Consider the following 24,636-nt stretch of genomic DNA (forward strand, 5'->3'; position numbering starts at 1 on the left):
ATTATTATTATTATTATTATTATTATTATTATTATCGTCGTTCTACATAGCTTACCCGCTACCTTACTTATACGTGGCCATCGCGCGGAATCTATACAGCAATTACAACACAATTAAGCACTCGCGCGGCAATTAACATCTGATTACTGACTGCTAATTAATCGATGGTCGGCACACGGCTACTCTATCGTCACACGGCAATACATGCATTAATTAATTACTTTTCACCCGAATCGATGTTTAATACACTTATTATGATCACTTCCTGGCATATTTAATCACAGAATCAATTTAAACTTATCACTCCTTATCTAAGTATTTCAAAGGGTGGAAATTTTGAGGTTGTCACGTTGGCCGCTGGGTCTCGTAGTGACGTGCCTTTGCATACCGCAGTACTTACCGTTTTATATACCATGCACTTATCAAATTAATGAATACTCTAATAACTACTCTCACTGCACTCCCATAAACTAATTATTACTGGTCTTCTGACGCAAATAAACAACAGAATCTCCCAAGAAAGAAATAATTGAATGAATCACTATCCTAAGCCAAGCTAAAGTATTCTATTCCCTTAATTATTTACACTCGATTACTCAGACCTGTAGTCGGTTTCCTAAGCTAAGAATTAATTACTACGCGCCCATTCCGGCGCTCTATTTCCACAGGACTACATCTTTAAATCCCTTATAGCGTCAGTTTACAATAAATATTCCCATCCCTTCTATGCATGCCAGATATTAGAACTTTGTACTCATCTCTATCACATGATGATGCCTTCGTCACCTCGGGAAGTCCATCCTGAGTTTACTCCTCCTCCATGGGCACCACGGTGATGATTTCCATTAATATTCCATCTTGAAGTTGCTGAGCCATTGTTTGATGATGTTGGAGCCGCTAACACTTAATCCTGCACAGACACAACGACACTGTTTAAATCACACTCCGGTTAACAGCGTTCAATGTGAACGTCCGGTCACGATCTCCTATGCGACTACGTAAGATTCTTATATTATAGTAATCATAATAATATGACTTTTCACGTCACGGTTTTCCAAAAAGTTAACACTGGCGTCACAGAGATCAAACTAAACACTGTTTATGCAAATTGGATTATTTCACCTTAAATAGGAATTAATTTCTATTGAACAAAGACCTAACGAGGGCTCAACGGAGCGTAGCTGCGCCGTCAATAAACCGCAAACCCGGACTGACGCTTGTCCCGTCCTGCAGTAGTTTTTACTAGGGAGCGGTACCCCTTCCCCTAATTTGCGTAGCGCCTATTCCCGGCGTACTCGAGGTAAAATAGTGCGGGTGACCGGTGACCAATATCTAGTTGGTGCGATTGAGACATGACTACTCAATTATCCTTCGGTGAATCTCTTTAAATTAATTAAAATCTGTTCTGCTTCCCCTACCACACGGGGTGAAGTCCCGATCTCGAGGAGCTGTCGTGAGACTAAACAGATGGCCCCAGTACTTTTCTACGCAGAAACAACACAGTATTCTTTCTTCGGCTGAAAGTTATCACGGAAGAGGACATTAAACACTCTAAATAAATGTCCCAATGACATTTATCCCTTTTAAATCGGGAGATGAGCCCCTAATTAGAGTTTTATTAATTTTCTATCTCGTAGGTAATTAAGTTGGCCAGTCCGATTCCAAGATGGCTCCTATATTCCGTTTCGAAAAAGTTAGTTTCCCCTCATTCTGTGAGTCTTGAGGAGGGATGTCTTCTCTCGAGTGGTGTCACAGGGAATCCCCATTCGTAACCCCTCCCGGGTCTAAGTTGGCTTGGCTTCATCTACGGGGCCCCCGCTACACAAAGGATAATACTGCGCAATAAGTCGCAGACAAAGAAATCTCGCAGAATAATTTTGAAATACACAGTTTATCTATCTCAATGGTATGAATATTAATTAGTTTCGGTATGACCTCTATTAATGATATGTATATTAATCATTTTCAGCGTTCTTTCCTTTTAATAGCATTGCGTGCGTAATTATGGAGATCGATATCAACCAAAGGTCCTTGGATCATGCCCCTGTCGGGTTCAATACTTCCTGCCTTATTTTCCTGTTGTCCTGTCTTTTTTATATGCAGACTAGCAAGATACCCGTGCTTCGCTACGGTATTATACTGAAATTTATAATTGAATGCTTATTGTTTTAGATATATAATCCGCCGAAATTCGCGGTCTGACTCGTTTTCTGCGAGAACCCACCAAAATTCCCGATCTGACTCGTTTTCTATTAGATTACGGCATGTTTCCTCCCATTTTTCAATCTTCTTTTCCAGCAATCGATTTCGTACTTCCCGGGCTAGGCTCAGGTATTCCTCCCGGTTAGTTGGGTCCGTAAATCTTTGCCATCTTTTCCTATAATCATTTTTGATATGGATAAAATCCTTCAGGAGATCCGGCGTGGTGTCATATTGGGTGCCTAGAAGGCACTGAACCCGTGGCCGGACTGCATTCTTAGTCATTACCCGTCCAGGAGCCGTTTCCAGCGCGGTCCGCATATTTGACGACGGTCCGGAACATTATTATTATTATTATTATTATTATTATTATTATTATTATTATTATTATTATTATTATTATTATTATTATTATTATTTGTTGCTGGAATGGATGATGACAGGAAAACCGGAGTATCCGGAGAAAAACCTGTCCCGCCTCCGTTTTGTCCAGCACGAATGTCACATGTAGTGAACGGGATTTGAACCACGGAACCCAGCTGTGAGAGGCCGGCGCGCTGCCGAGGATCCTTATAAGTACATTAAGAACAGTAAAATCAATTGGTCTCACCTCCTTCTACAACCCACCGCCGCTAAGTTTATTTACCGGCACCCCCCCCCCCCCCAAAAAAATTAAAATAAGGCTTGTTTCTTATGTTTAAAGAAGATTTCAAACACCAATGTTCACGTCTATTACCTTCAGTTTTGAGATATAAGTATCCCCATAAAAATAATTTACTTTTTTCACTTCATTTCACACTACTCCCCCCCCCCCCCTAAGTGAATTTTCCCGCAAAAAATACTTGTTTCTTTAATAGTAAAGGATCTTCTAAATACCAATTATCACGACTCTAACTTCTTCAGTTTTTGATTTATGTGTCCTCATGAAAGGAATTCAACTCCTTTACACTCCCGCCCTCAAAGATGGTTTCCCCCCAAAACGCGCTTTTCTTTGTTTTTAAAGGAGATCCAAATACGAATTTTCACGTCTGTAACAACTTTAGTTTTTATTAGATTTATGTATTCTCATTCAATTAATTCAATTTTTCAATTCTTTCACCCCCCCCCCCCTTCATTGGATTTTCCGAGAATACGTGTTTCTTTATTTTTAAAGCAGATTGCAAATATCAAATTTCACGTCTGTAACATCTTCATTTTTGAGATATCAGTAGCCTAATTAAAAGAATTCAACACCATTTTCAGTTACTTTTACCCCCCCCCCTCCACCCAAGTTGTATTTCCGAAAGCTAAAAATACACGTTCTTTTATGTTTAATAGAGATACAAAATACCATTTTTCACTTCTGTAACATGTTAAGTTTTTTGAGATAAACTGTAAAAATTCTCATTTTAAAATTTCACCCCTTTTGAGTTCCCCTTAAGTGGAGTTTTCAAACACAAATCACCTATGTTTCTTTAGATTTACAGGAGATTACAAACACCCACTTTTTACGTCTGTAACATTTTACGTTTCCAAGATATTCTGTAGATATAGTCTTTCAAAAATTCACCCAATTTGTCACTCCTGTTTAACCGCCATTAATTGGATTTTCCAAAACTAAAAAATACGTGTTTCTTTATTTTTAAAGGAGATCCCATATACAAATTTTCAGTTCTGTAATATCTTTCGTTTCTGAGATATATGTATCCTCATTAAAGGCATTCAACCCATTTTTCACCCTTTTACACCCCTCCTATTGGGATTTACAGGAAACAAAAAATACGTTTTCCTTTATTTTTAGAGAAGATTCTAACTACCAATTTTTACATCTGTAAATTTTAAAGTTTAGGATGTATACACACTCATTTTAAAAAATTTACCTTCCCCCCTTTTACCCCCCAATATTTGGATTTTCCAAAAACGAAAAAATACGTGTGTTTATTTATTTTTAAAGGAGATTCTAAATACCAATTTTCACATATATAACCTTTAAAAATTTTGAGATAGATACACTCATTTTAAAATATTACTCCCTTTTCACCCCCCCCCCGCTAAATTGGATTTTCCAGAAACAAAAAAAATACGTGTTTCTTTATTTTTAACGGAGATCCCAAACACCAATTTTCAGGTCTGTAATATCTTCAGTTTCTGATATATAAGTAGCCTCATTAAAGGCATTCAGCCACTTTTTAGCCCCTTTTCACTCCTCCTATTGCGATTTTCCGAAAACAAAAAAATACGTGTTCCTTTATTTTTAATGAAGGTTCTAAATACCAATTTTTACATCTGCAAACTTTAAAAGTTTGGAGATATAGATTCGCTCATTTTAAAAATTCACCCTCTTTTCACCCTCCCATTAATTGGATTTTCCAAAAACAAAAAATTACGTGTTTCTTTATTTTTAAAAGAGATCAAAAGTACCAATTTTCAGGTCTGTAATATCTTCAGTTTCTGAGATATAGGTACCGGTATTCTGATTAAAGGCATTCAACCCCTTTTTCACCGTTTTTCACCCCTCCTATTGGGATTTTCTGAAAACAAAAAAATACGGGTTTCCTTCTTTTTAAAGAAGATTCTAAATACCAATTTTTACATCTGTAAACTTTTAAAGTTTTGAGATATAGAGCAACTCATTTTAAAATTTCACCTCCGTTTTCACCCCCTTAGCGAAGGAATATCCAAAAATCCTCTCTTAGCGAGCACCTACGTCTTAAGATGAATATATCCCCAAAATTTCATCTCTTTATGTCCAGTAGTTTTGGCTCGGCGATGATGAATCAGTCAGTCAGTCAGTCAGTCAGTCAGTCAGTCAGGACAAGTTATTTTATATATATAGATTGCTTTTACTAACTGGTGTCAATTTAATACTCGAGTCACTTCTTTTGTGCTGCAAATACTAATTCTTAATTTCTTTGAAGTTCATGTATTTCCCCTTTTACTTTTATTTGGTTTTAGATAATAAGTATTTTAGGTGATATATCTACCTCGAATTTGAAAAAAGAATTAATGTATTGTAAATTCAGATAGCTGCTTTTCTTCTTAATGATGCCGTGTATGTTTTATATTTTTAGATTTTAAGTTATTCCTAACAAATGTTATTTTTTATTACACAAGAACCTCGTTTATCCGGATTAAGTTGGACCGGAACTGATCCGGATTATCTAAAATCCGGACAATCCGGAAAAATTAAAAACAAAGACAGTAGATGTTATATAATCTATTAACATAATTGTACAGTAATACCTTTTTTTAATCGTACAAAAAATATAAGAACACTTTTCTTACATTTACGACTCTGTTTTATGCACTAAAACAATGTGCGAGTTTTTTCCTCTTTTACATTTGTATAGCGTTTGCGCGCAGCACGATCACGAAGACGTTTTACTAACAGCAGTTCTGCCGGTGTGGTTTCAGTCAAGGATTCTAAATAGGTCATCAGTTTGTCCAGCTCCATGAGTCATTGCTTCTTCTGATGGAGCACCAGTTTCATTTTCGAATTCACCATCAGTAATGAAATGTCGTATGGCTTTTAGTGCCGGGATATCCCAGGACGGGTTCGGCTCGCCAGGTGCAGGCCTTTCTATTTGACTCCCTTCGGCGACCTGCGCGTCGTGATGAAGATGAAATGATGATGAAGACAACACATACACCCAGCCCCCATGCCATTGGAATTAACCAATTAAGGTTAAAATCCCCGGCCCGGCCGGGAATCGAACCCGGGACCCTCTGAACCAAGGGCAGTACGCTGGCCGTTCAGCCAACAAGTCGGACACCATCAGTGAATTACTAGTACGTTACATTCAGAAGAGTGTAGGTTTGAGTCCCACCTCGGCCGTCCTAGGAATGGTTTTCTACGGTTTCCCATGCTCAATTCCAGGTGAATGCCGGGACGGTACCTTTGATAGACCGTGGCTGAATTACTTCCAGTTCCTGTCCTTAACTATCATTGGGGGAAAAGACATTCAATAAGAGTCGACCCCGTAAAAGAAATACTGTACAAGTAAAAATTCCTTTTTTATTATTTTCCATCCGGATTAACCGGAGATACGGATTAATGAGGGCCGGGTAAACGAGGTTCTTGTGTGTTAATGTATAGTGACTAAGTCACCTGTAATTGGAGAAACATCACAGTTGGTGGTATGAAATGAAATAAATATGTTACGGAGTATTGTGGATGTGCAGAGGTGAAAGAAGGTGCTGGGGTGAACAGGTCTCAAAATACGAAATTAAAGTTAATTTAACAAGGTTATATTTTCTTTGCAAAATCAAGAAATAACAAGAGTGGCAGGTACAGAGTAGCAAGCAACCAATCGAAAATGTACAATTACAGTGTTACAGGATTTGGGCTCCGAGAGCCAGACACATAATTCTTGAGCAATGAGCCCAACTTTACTATATACAAGATTCAACAAAGGGGCAGAAGACCCCAATCATGCCCAGGAGCTCTTGCTCCCAATTACACAGTAAAGCCTCCTCGAGGCACGCAGAAACAAATTTTAAGAAAGAGCGACTCGCTCTTAAGTTCAAGCCTATCAAAGGCCACACCAAACTCTACTTTCAAGCTGTCCTCCAAGTACATGAAAACAGGGGTAAAAATACCCAACCTACTGAGGCCTATTAAGAAAAGAAACAGGTCAATTACATGGCCTCTAAAATACCAACTTGAGAGGAGGCGTTCTTGCACTCCTAATATACTTTATATAAAACCTACTTGGCGCTAGGCCGTTAATGCAAGGGCTAATCCCATCCTAAAGAGGTGACTTATATAAGAAAACGATTTACATTACATTAGAAGGGGAGAAACGGTTGTGAAAATAAGTTCACCTCAAAGCAATATGAGTGGGAGCTCGGGAGGGTTAAGCACTCTCTATCCCAATTTGTAGTTTAAAAAGATAGAATTGATACCAAGTGTCTTTACATTTTAGAGGAAGGTTACATGGTAAAAGGCTTCGGACCTGCCCCGAGAGTTAAACTGCTGAGCTAGCAAGAAAAGAAGTTATTAGAAGGCCATTACCTGGTGGTTGAACTGCTGCCCGAAGAAAGAGGCGCTTCCCGCCCCCTGCTACGTACTTTACACACTGATAGATGTTACTGAAGTGGCGCGGAGACCCGAAAATCAGCAGTTTATATACCCTCGTGGAAAGTTCGAGGCGTTTCAGGAATGAGAACACCCGCCCACAATCATTTTATTGGCTAATAACGAAAACCCCTACACTAGATGAAGAAGAAACACATTATTGGTGGGAAATTAATTACAGAAATTACTCATTGGTCGAATTCAAAGTTGGCGGAAAGTGGAGGGTTATACAGCCAACCTAAACAATGACAGAAATAAATTTAACAAAGAACAAACTTATGAACACAAAATTTCACCAAAACACAGTTCTTTCACTTCGCACTAGGGTGCACGATTGTAGTTCTTAAGTGGTGTCCTCTAGAAGAGAATGTTCACTCTTCTTGCTACAGATAAAACAAAAACGAATCGAAACTGACATAGTTCAGAACACTTAAAAATTTATAGTAATGACATCTTCTGAGAAATCGTTGAATTAATATGGAAGTTAAAGTTCAGGCTTCCTCCAGTAGAGGAGTTTTAACTGGCGCAAAGTTTGAATTAGCGGCGTGGAGGTGTACCACCCGGTACAAAATAAATAAATAAATAAATAAATAAATAATAATAATAATAATCGTATGGCCTCAGCTACCGTGTGCAGACATTTCAATTTGACGCCATCTGGCTGTCTGCTCGTCAATTTCGACATTCCGTTTTACTCTAGGCCCCCACTAGATGGCAGGCCGAGTAAACCGAAACTCTCTTGGGCGTCTATGGCTGAGATTTAATGAATTTTGTCGGGTAAACACCAAATGTGTCACCAGAGATCTTTTACATGCCGACATCGTACGACATGGAGTGTCGAATGGACTTTTTTCCGCCCTTCAAAAATCCGACTACCTCTGCCGGGTTTGAACCCGCTATCTTGGGATCCGGAGGCCGACACTCTACCGCTGATCCACAGAGGCAGCTAATAAATAAATAAATAAATAAATAAATAAATAAATAAATAAATAAATAAATAAATAAATAAATAAATAAATAAATAAACATATTATATTATATTATATTATATTATATTATATTATATTATATTCGTTTGCGGCCATTTCAAACCACACATTACTGGAAGCCTTCTTTGCATCCCAAAATGTTTGTATTCTTCCTCTGGCAGGCTATCTTATTTTCTTTGTCCATCCCCTATTTACTTTCTGTTCGTCATAGAAGTCTCTGAAGCTGTCGATCACTGATCTGTACTTTGTTCGGTTTAGGATGTTTTCCGATTTAATCCAGGCTGCTTAAGATCCTTTCTTACCTCCCTGCAACTTCAGGTCTACTGTCAAGTGTTTTAAAAATCTGTTTTGTCAGCCTCTTCTCGTCCATTCTTAACAGATGTCCATAAAATTTGAGTTTCCTTTTCTGAATTGGCTCAATTAGCCTTTCACTTTCTTGGTATATTTCTCCCCTTCCTCGTGACCTACACTGGCCATCCATGATTTTTGAACCTATTATCTTGCTTTCTCAAATTTCTCTTCTTCTCTTAGTCCCGACATAAATAAATAAATAAATAAATAAATAAATAAATAAATAAATAAATAAAAGAAAGAAAGAAAGAAAGAAAGAAAGAAAGAAAGAAAGAAAGAAAGAAAGAAATAAGTAAATCTATATACTCTGGCGGAAAAATATTCAAACACCATGAAATAAGGAATGTAAAATACGGAAGTTTTGGCAATATATTTGTGGAGGTAACATATTTTATGGATTAAAGGTACAAGACTACAGGTTAATATCCGCGCGAGAAAAGCCATCGCAAATGTGTCATGCTGGTCTATTAATAACCGATGTGGGCGAGATGGCCGTGCGGTTAGGGTCGCGCAGCTGTGAGCTTGCGTCCGGGAGATAGTGGGTTCGAACCCCATTGTCGGCAGCCCGGAAGATGGTTTTCCGTGGTTTCCCATTTGCACACCAGGCAAATGTTGGGGCTGTTCCTTAATTAAGGCCACGGCCGCTTCCTTCCCACTCCTAGGCCTTTCCTGTCCCATCGTCGCCATAAGACTTATCTGTGTCGGTACAATGTAAAGCAAGTAGCAAATAATAATAATAATAATAATAATAATAATAATAATAATAATAATAATAATAATAATAATAATAATAATAATAATAATAATCGGTGCAATCTTCTGACTGTTGAATGCAGGCATGCAGACGTGCATGCATTGTGTCGTACAGGTGCCGGATGTCAGCTTGTGGTTTGGAGTTCCGTGCCTGTTGCACTTGGTCGGTCAATACAGACGGCTAATGCCGTTTGTGGATGACTCTGGAGTTGTCGTCCGATGATGTCCCATACGTGCTCGATTGGGATCAGATCTGGGGATCGAGCAGGCCAAGGCAAAATGTCGACACTCTGTACAGCACGTTGGGTTACAACAGCGGCAAGGGGGCGTGCATTATCCTGTTGGAAAACACCCCCGGGGATGCTGTTGATGAATGACAGCACAACAGGTCGAATCACCAGATGGACGTACATATCTTGCAGTCAGGGTGCGTGGAATAACCACGAGAGTGCTGCTGCTGTCATAGGAAATTGCTCTCTGACCAGAACTCCCGGTGTAGGTCCAGTGTGTCGACGCCGCAAAAGGTGGAATGCAGGCGCTCAAGTGACCTCCTCCTAACTAATACAACGGCCATAACTGGCACCAAGGCAAAACCAGCTTTCAACGGAAAACACAACGGACCTCCACTTCATCCTCCAGTGAGCTCTCGCATGTCATCACTGAAGTCGCAGACGGCGGTGGTTTGGGGTAATTGGAATGCACGCCGCAGGGCGTCTGGCTCGGAGCTGTCCTTCAAGTAACAGATTTCGAACAGTTCGTTGCGCCACTGTGGTGCCAAATGCCGCTCTAATCCCTGCTGCAGAGGCAGTCTGCTGCGGCACACTCATACGCCGAATGCGACGATCCTCCCTCTCGGGGGTGCCACGGGGACGTCCGTAGCCCGGTCGTCTTGCGAGCGCACCTTCTCGTGACGACTGCTGCCAGCACGCACGCACAGTGGAGACATTCCTGCCAAGTCGTTCTGCAATAGCGCGGAAGGAAAATCCACCTTCATGTAGGCCTATTATACGACCTCATTCAACTGCAGTGAGCTGTTGATACTGGCTTCTTCGTCATCGTACAGGCATTCTTGACCCACTCATAGTCACTCCGTACAATATCAGGTAACTAAAGCTTTCGCACTGTGTAGCCCGTATTTAAAACAAATCTGATTCGCAACGTCATGGGGCCGCTACTAGAGCCACGCTAATGTGATTGGCGGGAAATTTGAATCAACGGCATCTTTCAAATGTATAAACACGCCTACCAACGTTCGTTGATCTATCACAACCCCTTGTTGGAGTTTTGAATACACTGACCGACAGAGCAAATGCAACACCAAGAAGGAGTGGTTCGAAAGGGATGAAAGTTGGGGAAAAAACAGAGACGGCACGGACGAATAATTGATGTTTATTTCAAACCGATATGCAGGTTACACAATGCGCACGGCATCGACTCAGTAGGATGTAGGACCACCGCGAGCGGCGATGCACGCAGAAACACGTCGAGGTACAGAGTCAATAAGAGTGCGGATGGTGTCCTGAGGGATGGTTCTCCATTCTCTGTCAACCATTTGCCACAGTTGGTCGTCCGTACGAGGCTGGGGCAGAGTTTGCAAACGGCGTCCAATGAGATCCCACACGTGTTCGATTGGTGAGAGGTCCGGAGAGTACGCTGGCCACGGAAGCATCTGTACACCTCGTAGAGCCTGTTGGGAGATGCGAGCAGTGTGTGGGCGGGCATTATCCTGCTGAAACAGAGCATTGGGCAGCCCCTGAAGGTACGGGAGTGCCACCGGCCGCAGCACATGCTGCACGTAGCGGTGGGCATTTAACGTGCCTTGAATACGCACTAGAGGTGACGTGGAATCATACGCAATAGCGCCCCAAACCATGATGCCGCGTTGTCTAGCGGTAGGGCGCTCCACAGTTACTGCCGGATTTGACCTTTCTCCACGCCGACGCCACACTCGTCTGCGGTGACTATCACTGACAGAACACAAGCGTGACTCATCGGAGAACACGACGTTCCGCCATTCCCTCATCCAAGTCGCTCTAGTCCGGCACCATGCCAGGCGTGCACGTCTATGCTGTGGAGTCAATGGTAGTCTTCTGAGCGGACGCCGGGAGTGCAGGCCTCCTTCAACCAATCGACGGGAAATTGTTCTGGTCGATATTGGAACAGCCAGGGTGTCTTGCACATGCTGAAGAATGGCGGTTGACGTGGCGTGCGGGGCTGCCACCGCTTGGCGGCGGATGCGCCGATCCTCGCGTGCTGACGTCACTCGGGCTGCGCCTGGACCCCTCGCACGTGCCACATGTCCCTGCGCCAACCATCTTCGCCACAGGCGCTGCACCGTGGACACATCCCTATGGGTATCGGCTGCGATTTGACGAAGCGACCAACCTGCCCTTCTCAGCCCGATCACCATACCCCTCGTAAAGTCGTCTGTCTGCTGGAAATGCCTCCGTTGACGGCGGCCTGGCATTCTTAGCTATACACGTGTCCTGTGGCACACGACAACACGTTCTACAATGACTGTCGGCTGAGAAATCACGGTACGAAGTGGGCCATTCGCCAACGCCGTGTCCCATTTATCGTTCGCTACGTGCGCAGCACAGCGGCGCATTTCACATCATGAGCATCCCTCAGTGACGTCAGTCTACCCTGCAATTGGCATAAAGTTCTGACCACTCCTTCTTGGTGTTGCATTTCCTCTGTCAGTCAGTGTATTTTTTTCGCCAGTGTATAAAATAAGAGTTTTGTCTGTGCAATGCTCAGAATTTAAAAAATGTAGAATGTTATTTTTTTATCGGTCATCTTCACGGTAACAAGCAAATGCACTTTTTAATTTTCCGTCATGTCTGTCTGTCTGTCTGTCTGTCTGTCTGTCTGTCTGTACGCGTATCACGAGAAAATAGGTGAAGAGAATTAATGAAAATCGGTATGTGAAGTCGGGGAATGAGGCACTGCAATCTGGGCTATAAATAATTTTATTTACGCTGAGTGAAAATGGTAGTTTAGAGGAAGACCTAGTTCGGCCCCGCGGTGTTGGGGGCAACGCGTCCGCCTGTCACCCGGCGGCCCCGGTTTCGATTCCCGGGCCGGGTCGGGTGTTTTTAATTGTAAATGATTAATATCCCTGGCCTGGGGACTGGGTGTTTGTATCGTCCTTAACGTTCCTTTCCTCACATTCAGCACTCTATACTTCCGCAATTCCAACTGCACACAGGTTCATATCATATGGTGCAAGTATGGGAAAAGATTGCTATGGATCGACGTTCCGAACAAATAGCATTTAATGGGGGGGGGGGGGGGGCAAAATTCAGTTCCCAAAAGTCTATGATATTAGTGCTCCTATCGATAATTTCTACGTAACTAAAGTTATATAGAATTACAGCTTTACCGTACCAGCTATGAAAACAGAGATATTCATGAATTGCGTTTTTTTACCAAGCCCCGAAGGACCATGGCCTACCACGTGACCGCTGCTTAGCCCGAACGCCTGCAGATTACGAGGTGTCGTGTGGTCAGCACGACGGATCCTCTCGGCCGTTATTCTTGGCTTTCTAGACTGGGCCCGTCATCTCACCGTCGTCAGATAGCTACTCAATTCTAATCACGCAGGCTGAGAGGACCTCGAACCAGCCCTCAGATCCAGGTAAAATTCCCTGACCTGGCCGAGAATCGAACTCGGGGCCTCCGGGTAAGGGGCAGGCAAGCTATCCCTACACCACGGGGCCTGCAAGTGAAAATGGGCGGACAGAATTAAATGAAAATCGGTGTGTAAAGTTGCGGTATAAAGCACTACAGTCTAGGCTATAAATGCATTTATTCACGCTGGGTTAAATGGTAGTTTACGAGAAGGCGGCTAAAATCTAATTTTTTGATACCTATGTTTCCGCCTCTGTGATGTAGTGGTTAGTGTGATTAGCTGCCACCCCCGGAGGCCCGGGTTCGATTCCCGGCTCTGACACGAAATTTTTTTTTGCTACGGGCTTTACGTCGCACCGACACAGATAGGTCTTATGGCGACGATGGGATAGGAAAGACTTAGGAGTTGGAAGGAAGTGGCCGTGGCCTTAATTAAGGTACAACCCCAGCATTTGCCTGGTGTGAAAATGGGAAACCACGGAAAACCGTCTTCAGGGCTGCCGATAGTGGGATTCGAACCTACTATCTCCCGGATGCAAGCTCACAGCCGCGCGCCTCTACACGCACGGCCAACTCGCCCGGTGAGACACGAAATTTGAAAAGTGGTACGAGGGCTGGAACGGGGTCCACTCAGCCTCGGGAGGTCAACTGAGTATAGGTGGGTTCGATTCCCACCTCAACCATCCTGGAAGTGGTTTTCCGTGGTTTCCCACTTCTCCTCCAGGCAAATGCCGGGATGGTACCTAACTTAAGGCCACGGCCGCTTCCTTCCCTCTTCCTTGTCTATCCCTTCCAATCTTCCCATCCCCCACCGAGGCCCCTGTTCAATATAGCAGGTGAGGCCGCCTGGGCGAGGCACTGGTCGTCCTCCCCAGTTGTATTCCCCGACCCAGATTATGAAGCTCCAGGGCACTTCCCTTGAGGCGGTAGAGGTGGGATACCTCGCTGAGTCCGAGGGAAAAATCAACCCTTGGGGGGTAAACGGATTAAGAAAGAAAGAAAGAAATATCTATGTTATTAAGTTATTTAATCAAATCTTATTCACAACGTGTACACGACTTCATCTAGAATTCTGTTATAGATGTAGAATTCCGTAGCGAAGCAGGGGCACACCAGCTAATAAATAAATAAATAAATAAATAAATAAATAAATCGTCAAAGCCAATGATGAGACTGAAACAGGTCAATGAAAGTAACAAATTTGGTCTAACCTATACGTGAAGACATATTGAACTATTAACACTAGGTGTGTAAGCAAAGACACATTAATGCATAAATTGATACTATTCATTAACAAAAGCTAAGGAAAGATGTCAACATGTTTTGCACTATTCTAACCACAGGATATCGATCATTAGAACAGAAGTCGTTATTTATGATAAAGGTAGATAACTAGGAACTTTAGTTACCAGAAACAGATACTAATTGTTGGAGTAGTAGAGGGGCCGTGCACACTATTGATCGAGGCGGCAGTTCCAGGTGACTACATTCCCACGCTGTGTTGCTCTGACTGACGTCATAGATAGCTGCCAGCTAGATATGGAGTTCATTTTTGAGATTTAAACAAACTTCGGTGTGTCATGGCGTGAGAATTCAAACAATGTGACATAATTGCCTTGTAAACGATGGTGTTCTCACCCACTCATTTGGCCTCTCCTCATCTTCAGTAAAGCTAGTAAATTGACAACTAGAGAGTGATATATGAGCACTTTCGATTTTTATTTGTGAATAAGACAGGTACAGTTTGAAATAATTTGTTTCATTTTATTTTTTTAATTGTTAGGGTCTTTTGTTTGTCTAAACTAATTTTGAATAATGAAAAAAAAAAAGGCTTATGGCTGTTAGTGCCGGGAGTGTCCGAGAACATGTTCGGCTTGTCAGATGCAGGTCTTTTGATTTGACTCCCGTAGGTGACCTGCGCGTTGTCATGAGGATGAAATGATGTTGAAGAGGATACATACACGCAGCCGCCGTGCCAGAGAAATTAATCAATGATGGTTAACATTCCCGACCCTGCCGGGAGTCGAGCCCGGGACCCCTGTGACCAAAGGCCAGCACGCTAACCATTTAGCCATGGAGCCGGACATATTGAGTAATATGAACTACCTAAAGAAGAATGTCGCGAGGCAATGTAAATGATAACTAGAGGCTTTACGTCGCACCGACACAGATAGGTCTTATGGCGACTATGGGATAGGAAAGGCCTAGGAGTTGGAAGGAAGCGGCCGTGGCCTTAATTAAGGTGCCTGGTGCGAAAATGAGAAACCACGGAAAACCATATTCAGGGCTGCCAATAGTGGGATTCGAACCGACTGTCTCCTGGATACAGGCTCACAGCCGCGCACCCCTAACCTCACGGCCAACTCGCCCGGTAACTAATGTCTCCTCAGGTAGAAGTATCCCAAGGAGATCTCAAGACGCCAGCCTCTGTCACAGATGTGGCAGAGACAATGAAACATTCGGTCTCATATTGGGAAACTGTCCTTATTGTGGTAATTTAAGAAACGCTCGCCATCATAAAATAAGATCATTCATTGCCGAAGAGCTTCGTGGAAAAGGTCATACCGTTTACGAAGAGATTCACAGAGGCGTGTCAACAAACGGTAGCACCAGAAGAATTGACATCATAGCCTTTAAACGTGACAGCAAGAAAGGTTATACCGGTAATCGATCCCACAGTCAGAATAGAGGATCACACCAGTCAGTCTGAGGAGGATAACGCTGAAAAGAGGAACATTTACACACCTCCAATAGAATTTTACCGGGAAAGTACCACTTAGAAGAGGTAGGAACAGATTCGGTTTTCAGAAGCCCAGAATCAATCTTTTGGTAATCGTTATTCGACGAGGATCCTTATCAATTTGAAAATCACATATGTATTCACAGCAGTTCTCTTTAATATCATAATAAGCAATGTATTGTGCTTTGGTTATTTGTATTTTTTGTATTTAAAAATCTTCAATGCTACAGACCACGGATGGCGAATCTATGACACGCGAACGCGACTTCTGTGGCAGACAACATACGAACATATTTTAATGTTTTTAACATGTAATAAATAGGTTAGTCGCCTCTGTGGTGTAGTGGTTAGTGTGATTAGCTGCCACCCCCGAAGGCCCGGGTTCGATTCCCGGCTCTGACACGAAATTTGAAAAGTGGTACGAGGGCTGGAACGGGATCCACTCAGCCTTCGGATGTAATCTGAGTAAAGGGGGATTTGACTCCCGCCTCAGTCATTCTTAAAGTGGTTTTCAGTGATTTCCCACTTCTCCTCCAGGCAAATGCCGGTATCATACCAACTTAAGGCCACGGCCGCCTCCTTCCCTCTTCGTTGTCTATCTCTTCCAATCTCCCCATCCCCCACAAGGCCCCTGTTCAGCATAACAGTTGAGGCTGCCTGGGCTACGTATTGGCCCTCCTCTCCAGTTGCATCCCACGACCAAATGTCTCACGCTCCATCACATTGCCCTTGAGGCGGTAGAGGTGGGATCTCTCGCTGAGTCCGAAGGAAAAACCAACACAGATTACACAATATAGCATCAAAGGCAGTCTTCCAGATATCGTACAAAAAAACCAGTTCATGGAAAACCTATATCAACACAGCAAGAAAACATCCGCTAGAAATGGAAAACAGCACAATTTCATAGGTTCGTCCATCAAATACCTTGGAAAAATCATACTACCATCGGGACTAGACAATAGGGTCAACATAGAAACAGCCACTAAACTCCATAAGGCGTACAGCCTAACGTGGAATTACTACAAGCGAGTTACATCGCGTAATTCAAAATTACGACATTACAAGTCCGGCTCCACGGCTAAATGGTTAGCGTGTTGTCCGTTGGTCACAGGGGTCCCAGGTCGATTCATGGAAGGGTCGGGAATTTTAACCATAATTGGTTAATTCCGCTGGCACTGGGGCTGGGTGTGTGTGTGTTGTCTTCATCATCATTTCATCCTCATCACGACGCGTGGATCGCCTACGGGCGTCAAATCAAAAAACCTGCACCTGGCGAGCTGAACATGTCCTCGGCCGGAAGCTTAATACGCCTCAGAAACCATATCGCTTGGAGGTCACTCTAAAATTATAGTAATTGAAAAGAAAAATATAGGATTCCGAAAAATATATCATCCCACAAGAGAAAATGGAATGTGGATTAAGAGGAGAACAGCGGACTTTTACTCATTAACTAACAGGTTCACTGACGCCGTACGCAAGAGACACCTGAAATTATATGGCCTTATCTATGGAATTGATAGCGACAGACTCACCAACAGATTATTTAAAGTAATCAACTGAAAGAAGGTCCAAATAAACAGGCTAGAAGAAACTAAGGTGGACCTTCAAGAAACGAGTATCACCGACGACATCAAAGACTATTATTATTATTATTATTATTATTATTATTATTATTATTATTATTATTATTATTATTATTATTATTATTATTATTATTATTTGCGTATGAACCCTGTTGGATCACGCATTACAGTTATGTTATGTCTTTCTAACAGACCATATTGCTTTCGTTCTTTCACTGTGTGCCTGTTTTTTTTCCTCTGACCACTTAGTCCCCGATCTTTTAGAGACTTCATTATCTGGCTTTACTACCCATCTATTTATCTTGTGACGTTAAATGTTTCTGTCCAGTATTTCTGATGTTTCTCTCTGGGACTTTTTTAACATATTGTATCCATGGTACGTTCTTCAGTTTTTCAGTATATGTCAAACTTTTGTGGGTTAGCCGTGAAGACGATGGTCTGTGAACATGTCCATATAATTTCAGTCTTCATTTCCTGATGTCTGCGGCAAGGTTGGACAGTCTTTCCATAGCTTTGCGTGATTTGAGTCTACACCCTTCTTCTTTTTTCTCTAGACCCAGAATTTTCCTCATGATCCTCCTTTCCTCCTTCAAGATGTTTTCCAGATCACCTTTGTTATTAAGTACCAAGATTTCACTTGCATACAGCACTTCGGGTTTAATCACCGTATTATAATATTTGATTTTTGTATGTATGGACATGCATTTCTTATTGTAGATATCACGGGTTCTCCAAAATGCTCTTTTGAGTTTTGTAATAATAATAATAATAATAATAATAATAATAATAATAATAATAATAATAATAATAATAATAATAATAATAATAATAATAATAATAATAATAATAATAATCCCCTGTGGCTAAAATGTTTCTGGGGGTATATCCTGTTAACTGTAGCACAGTCTGTATAGCAGCTCTAATTTCATTCATATTTCTTCATGGATAAATATCGATAGATCATTCTCGCAGACAATATCAGACGATGTTATCGCCCTATATTGTGCGGTGGTGATATCAGCTTAATGTCGCTTCAATACGGGTTTAATTCCCCGTAGCCTTCAATTGACACATAAAAAAGACCGCCTCTCCAGCGCTCTTTATGTTCCTAATTTAAAATCAGGTACCGCAGCGTGGTGCAGGGGGTATTTAAATCCTCTTATAAAGGCGCGAAATGTATTCAAGGACCTTTATAGAATTAAGTAGGGAGGCACAACAGAGAGCAGCTGGATATGTGATCTGTTGTACCCAGCTGCGTGCTGGGACTTAGCAGTACCTCCTGTCCCCTCCCCCCACTCAAAAATCATTCGAACACCGATGATTACTCACTTGTATCGCCTTAAAACGTGAGTTTGATGAGTCCATTCATAATTCTGTGGTGTTGCGCCAAAGCCTGCTGTACACAACCAAATGTTTGTCAAATTCAAGACTTCACAAGAATGTCCAATACTTCACAAGCTTACTTGTCAAATTTCTTGCAATACTTGACAAGTTTTGAGAAGTCTTCAAAAGTCTTGAAAGTGAAGTGGAACATGTTTTAATCGGTCAAAGAATGGCTAAGTATTTGACAGTATTGACCAATGGAATTCGAGTATCGCCGGTGCGCGCTATGCCGTTAGGCATTCTGGGATTACTGGGACGGGAATAATAACAACAACAATGGCTCCGTCTTCACGACCGAGAGATGTTGTGTGTGTATTAATTGGTAAGTTATTCAGTGGACTCCGTAGAGTACCACAATAAAATGGATAAAAACGGCAGTATACGAGGAGATTGCAAGATAAATATCTTAAGAAAGTGGACAGCTTTTATGTTTTTACCGTACGTTAACCTACAAGTAAACACTATCAGCAATGATCGATTTATGACGATCTTCGCACATTATTATTATTATTATTATTATTATTATTATTATTATTATTATTATTATTATTATTATTATTATTATTATTATTAAATTCCTAATATGTTTTCATGTAATAAGATATGAATTTCCGCTGCATTGCTGCATTTTTATTCAGTTCAAGAGGGTAAATTCAATATAACATAACCTCTGCAGATGATGTTATGGCAGTAAATACATTGCAAAAAATTATGTTGAAGATAATCAAGTTAATATTTTCCACATGTAAATGATGGTTTATTGCGCGTTTCTCCTCGTTTCTAAAATTTATTCCACTGCTAGTCCAAGAATCACAACTGCTGTTTACTTTTCCTCCATCTTAAAACAAAATGCTATCAAACTTGCCAAGTTATTTCATATCTTGTCAAACCTTGTGCAACGTTGAACAACCTTTGACAAGATTGGCAACTTTTCTTGTGAAGTATTGAACTGAAAGAAAAAATTGATGGTGTACAACAGGCATGAGTCATAAAAAACGAAAAAGAAAGTTGAGATGGTTCCCACGAATCTTCAAACATTCTGAAATTGTTATACTAGGCATAAAACAGCTGATTATGAAAATCTTACGCTTAATTATTTACAATATTAACATGAGGCACACTAACCTTTCTAATCTTCACGCCCGCATTTAGGATACTGGCGTCAGGTTTGCCATATGTTCGGTTTTGGTCTCGGAACAGTTCCGCACACGGTGCAAATCACAAACTGTACAACAAACGTTCCGATTTTGAAAACGACTGCGTGAGTTCTTTTTAGATATAGAGTACACCTCTTTAGTTTATCTCAGGCGATATTCACCCTCAGAATGTTGACATGGGCCGAGGATCTCTCTCTTATTTGGATACTCTTTACTTCACCACCCGGTGGTATGTAGGGTCTCAGGACATACTACTGTGGTGTGGTGGCATTTGATCCGCATTCAATTGGATTTACAGAAGTGAAAAGCCTTTTCTATGTGTTTGGCCCGATATTTCTTTGATGCATTGCATCTCCAAGATTTTTTATTATTATTATACTTTTTGTGTTTTGTTTTTGTTTCTCAATTTGGCCAATTATCGATCGCATAGAACTTAAGGTTTCTCTTCTCTTCTCTTCTCTTCTCTTCTCTTCTCTTCTCTTCTCTTCTCTTCTCTTCTCTTTTCTCTTCTCTTCTCTTCTCTTCGCTCTTCGCAGAACCTCTTCATTCTTTAGCTTCTCATCTTCCTTTCCTTCTTCTCGAGTTCTTGCAGCTCCCGCTTTTTATTTACCAGGCGTATGCATAAGTCTTTTCCGGTTTCACTGAGAGATGGCGCCAGCAAACAGAACGCAAAGTATGAATTTGACACATACGTCAGTTTGTTCGTCTGACATTAATCTACCAACACAAGCAAGATGAATTCCGCCAAACACTAGCGCCTGTTTTCTATCGTTCAGTGATCATGTCGACGTTTGTGCCTGAAAAAGAGTATTTCCGGCACGCATTGCATTTCTTATTTAATCGAAAGGAAAAAGGCTGTGGAAAATCATCGTTTGCTGGTAGAAACATATGGTGAACACGCTCCATAGATTAGAACATGTAAGACATGGTTTCGACAGTTTAAACGTGGTGATGACAGTGCGCGCTCTGCTAGACCACAAAAATGCGAGGGCGTTAATGGATGATGATCCAACTCAAACTCAACAGCAATTAGCGCAAGCATTAAATGTGTCACAAGAAACAAACAGCAGATGTTTACGAGTAATGGAGAAGATTTTATTTGACTCCCGTAGGCGACCTGCGCGTCGTGTTGAGGTTGAAATGATGATGAAGACGACACATATACCCAGACCCCGAGCAAGCGAAATTAACCAATGATGGTTAAAATTCCCGACCCTGTCGGGAATTGAACCCGGGACCCTTGTGACCAAAGGCCAGCACGCTAACCATTTACCCATAGATCCGGACAGTAAACTCAGTAAATGGGTTCCACACGATCTGAATGAACGGCAAATGGAAAATCGCAAAGTCACTTGTGAAACGCTGCTTGAACGCCACGAAAGAAAATCATTTCTGTGCCAAATTGTTCCTGGTGACGAAAAATGGATTTATTTTGAAAACCGGAAGCGGAGAAAATCGTGGCTGTCACCTGGCGAAGCCGGTCCTTTAACACCAAGGCTAAACATTTCGGCAAGAAGACCATGCTTTGTGTCTGGTGGGATCACAGCGGTATTGTGTATTATGAACTCTTGAAGTCCGGCTAAACCGTTAGTGCTGAACTCCATCGCCAACAACTGATTCATTAAATCAGGCATTGATCGAAAGACGACCGGAATGGGCCAGAAGACATGGCAAAATTATTTTGTTCCACGACAATGCGCCTGTAACACAGCAAAACCAGTGAAAGACACCTTGAAATCGCTTAGATGGGACATCGTTCCGCACCCGCCGTACTGCCCCGACCTGGCGCCATCTGTCATCTCCTCGCATCAATGGGGCACGCGCTCGCAAACGACAATCAGTGCAGCACTTGAGCAATGTCAAGGAAGTTGGAAAATGGATCGACGAATGGTTTGCCGCGAAAGACAAACAGGTTTTCTGGCATGGTATGTATAACTTACCTGAAAGATGGGCAAAGTGTGTAGAAGTCGATGGCCAATATTTTGAATTTAAAAAAATGGATTTCCCTTGAAAACTACGTGTTTTCTTTACCACAAAACTGGCAAAAACATATGCATACACCTGGTACTTAAAATACATTCTGAAACGTACAATCCTTCTTGGTTTATTACCGGACTATAATGTCGGATTTATTATTGTTATTATTATAATTATTCCGGAGTATTTGTGGACCGCAGAGGTGAAAGAAGGTGCCGCGATGAATGGGTCTAACTACAATGTCAAGAAAAGAATTAAAAAACTTAAACTGAAGGTTATATTTTCTTAAATTCAACCTTAGCAATTTTTCATAACAATGAAACGTTAGGTACAATGACCAATTTTAGACAAGACTTCAAAATTTAGTGACAGTTTAAAATTCTGGGCTTCAAGCCCCTTGCTTTACAATTCTTGAGCTCCTAGCTCAAATTTACAGAAGAGCACAAATTTACTCAAGTGCAGAAATCCCTCAATACATGGAGCACTTGCTCCCAAAATACAACATCTAGCCTTCAAGAGGCAAGTAATCTTACTTTGAAAAAGAGCTAACAGGCTCTCAGTTTTCCAAGCCTATTCAAGGCAACATCAACTTACAAATTCTGGCCTCTGGAGACACAACTTACAATAGGAAAATGATTATACAGGGGTATTTAATACCCAACCTACTGGGCTTTCATGTAAAAGGAAAAACAGTTAAATAAATGGCCCGAACACAAAATGAATGGAGGCGAATGCTTGCACTCCTAGATATGAGCACTTAAAACGTAAAGGGCACTAGGCCGGTGAAACAGGGGCTATTCCCAAACTACTGAGGTGACTCGTATAATGATAAATTAATGCATTACGGAAAGGAAGAAAGCCAGTTACAAACGTAGTCACCTCAAACCAAGATGAAGGGGAGCTCGAGAGGGTACATCACTCTCTATCCCCGATTTACGGTTAAAGATTTTATGAAGTTTCTACATTAGCCGACAGAAAGTTACTTTTTTAGGAAAACTAGGTTACATAGTTAATGATTCGGACCTTTCCCTCAGGTTAAACTGCGGAGTTAGCAAGAAATAAAGATGTTATGTGGCCATTACCTTGTCGAAGAACTGCTGCCTGATGAAAGAGGCCTCCCGCCTCCTGCTTTGACACACACACTCAGTAAGATGACGATCAAGTGGCCAAGAGACGAGAAAACCCGCAGTTTACAAATCCTCGGGGAAAGTTCGAGATCATTCATGAATAATCAAGATACACACACAGAATTTTATTGGTAGATTTCAAAAGTAACTCTCAGGATCGAAGAAGAAAACTGTGAGTGATAGAAAATTAATTACAGAAATAGGGATTGGCTAGATTCAAAACTGGCGGAAAGAAAAGGTAAATATTGCCAACCCAAAAATAAATGAACATCAATTAGTAAAAAAAACTTATGAATACAAAACTTCTTTAAATCAAAAGTTCTTTCACTTCGCACCAGGGTGCATGATCATAGTTTTTTGTAGTGACATCTATGGAAGAAAGTTCACACTTCTTGATGAATGGCAAACAAAACAAGTAGAAATACAGTCAGTTCAGGAAACTTCACAATAACAAAATTACATCAGATTTCTGTGGTGACATCTTCTGAGTAAATTTATAAGTGGGTCTAGTTTCAATTTCACGGTTTCTCCGGTAGAGGAGTTCTTTTAGGCGCAAGGTTTAAATGCGCGGCGTTATTATTATTATTATTATTATTATTATTATTATTATTATTATTATTATTATTATTATTATTATTATTATTATTACGGAGTTATCCGTGGTAGTTAGAGGTGAAAGAAGGTGCTGGCTGGAATAGGTCTCAACTTACAAAATTGAAGTTAATTTAAAACTTTAACAAAGGTTATATTTTCTTTTCAAAATCAACAGATAACAACAACAGAGTAACAGATACCAAGTAGCAGGAAAACAAGTTAAGAAATTACAATTATTACCAGATTTGGGCTTGGAGCCCCAAGATTAAGTTCTGAGCTCTCAGCTCACCACCACGATAGCTGAAGGGCAGAAACCCCCTAAGTACGAGGAGCACTTGCTCCTAATTACAATGTTAAGAGGAAAAGAGCAGACCCGCTCTTAATTTTACAAGCCTATCAAAGGCTACAACCAACTTCATTTCTATCTGCCCTTAAGGCACACCAAGAAACAGAGGTATTTGATACCCAACCTACAGGGTCTTTATATGAGGAAAATAAAACATCAGGTTAAGTTACTGGCCCATAATACAAAATAGAATGGAGGCGAAGCTTGCACTCCGAATACACTCTTGAAACCTATTTGGCACTAGGCCGCTTACGCAAGGGCTAATCCCATACTAAGGAGGTGACACGATAAGAAAACTTTATTACATTACGAAGAGAAGAAAAACGGTTATGAAAACGTAGTCACCTCAAAACAATATGAGTGGGAGCTCGAGAGGGTTAGGCACTCTCTATCCCAATTTATAGTTAAAGAGACGAAATTTTACCAAATGTCTATTATATTTTAAAGATAGGTTACATGAGAAAAGTTTCTAACCTGCTCCGAGGGTTAAACTGCTGAGCTAGCAAGAAATAAAGTTATTAAACGGCCATTACCTTGTGGATGAACTGCTGCCCGAAGAAAGAGGCGCTTCCCGCCCCCTGCTACATAATCACACACTAAGCAAGATGTCGATGAAGTGGCACCGAGACAAGAAAATCAGCAGTTTAAATACCCTCGTGGAACATTCGAGACCTTTCAAGAATGAGTACACACACCCCCCTCAACTTTATTGGATAGCTTAAAGCAACATATCCATATTGGAGAAGAC

Source organism: Anabrus simplex, chromosome 6, assembly GCF_040414725.1.
Source record: "Anabrus simplex isolate iqAnaSimp1 chromosome 6, ASM4041472v1, whole genome shotgun sequence".
Classification (NCBI taxonomy): Eukaryota; Metazoa; Arthropoda; class Insecta; order Orthoptera; family Tettigoniidae; genus Anabrus; species Anabrus simplex.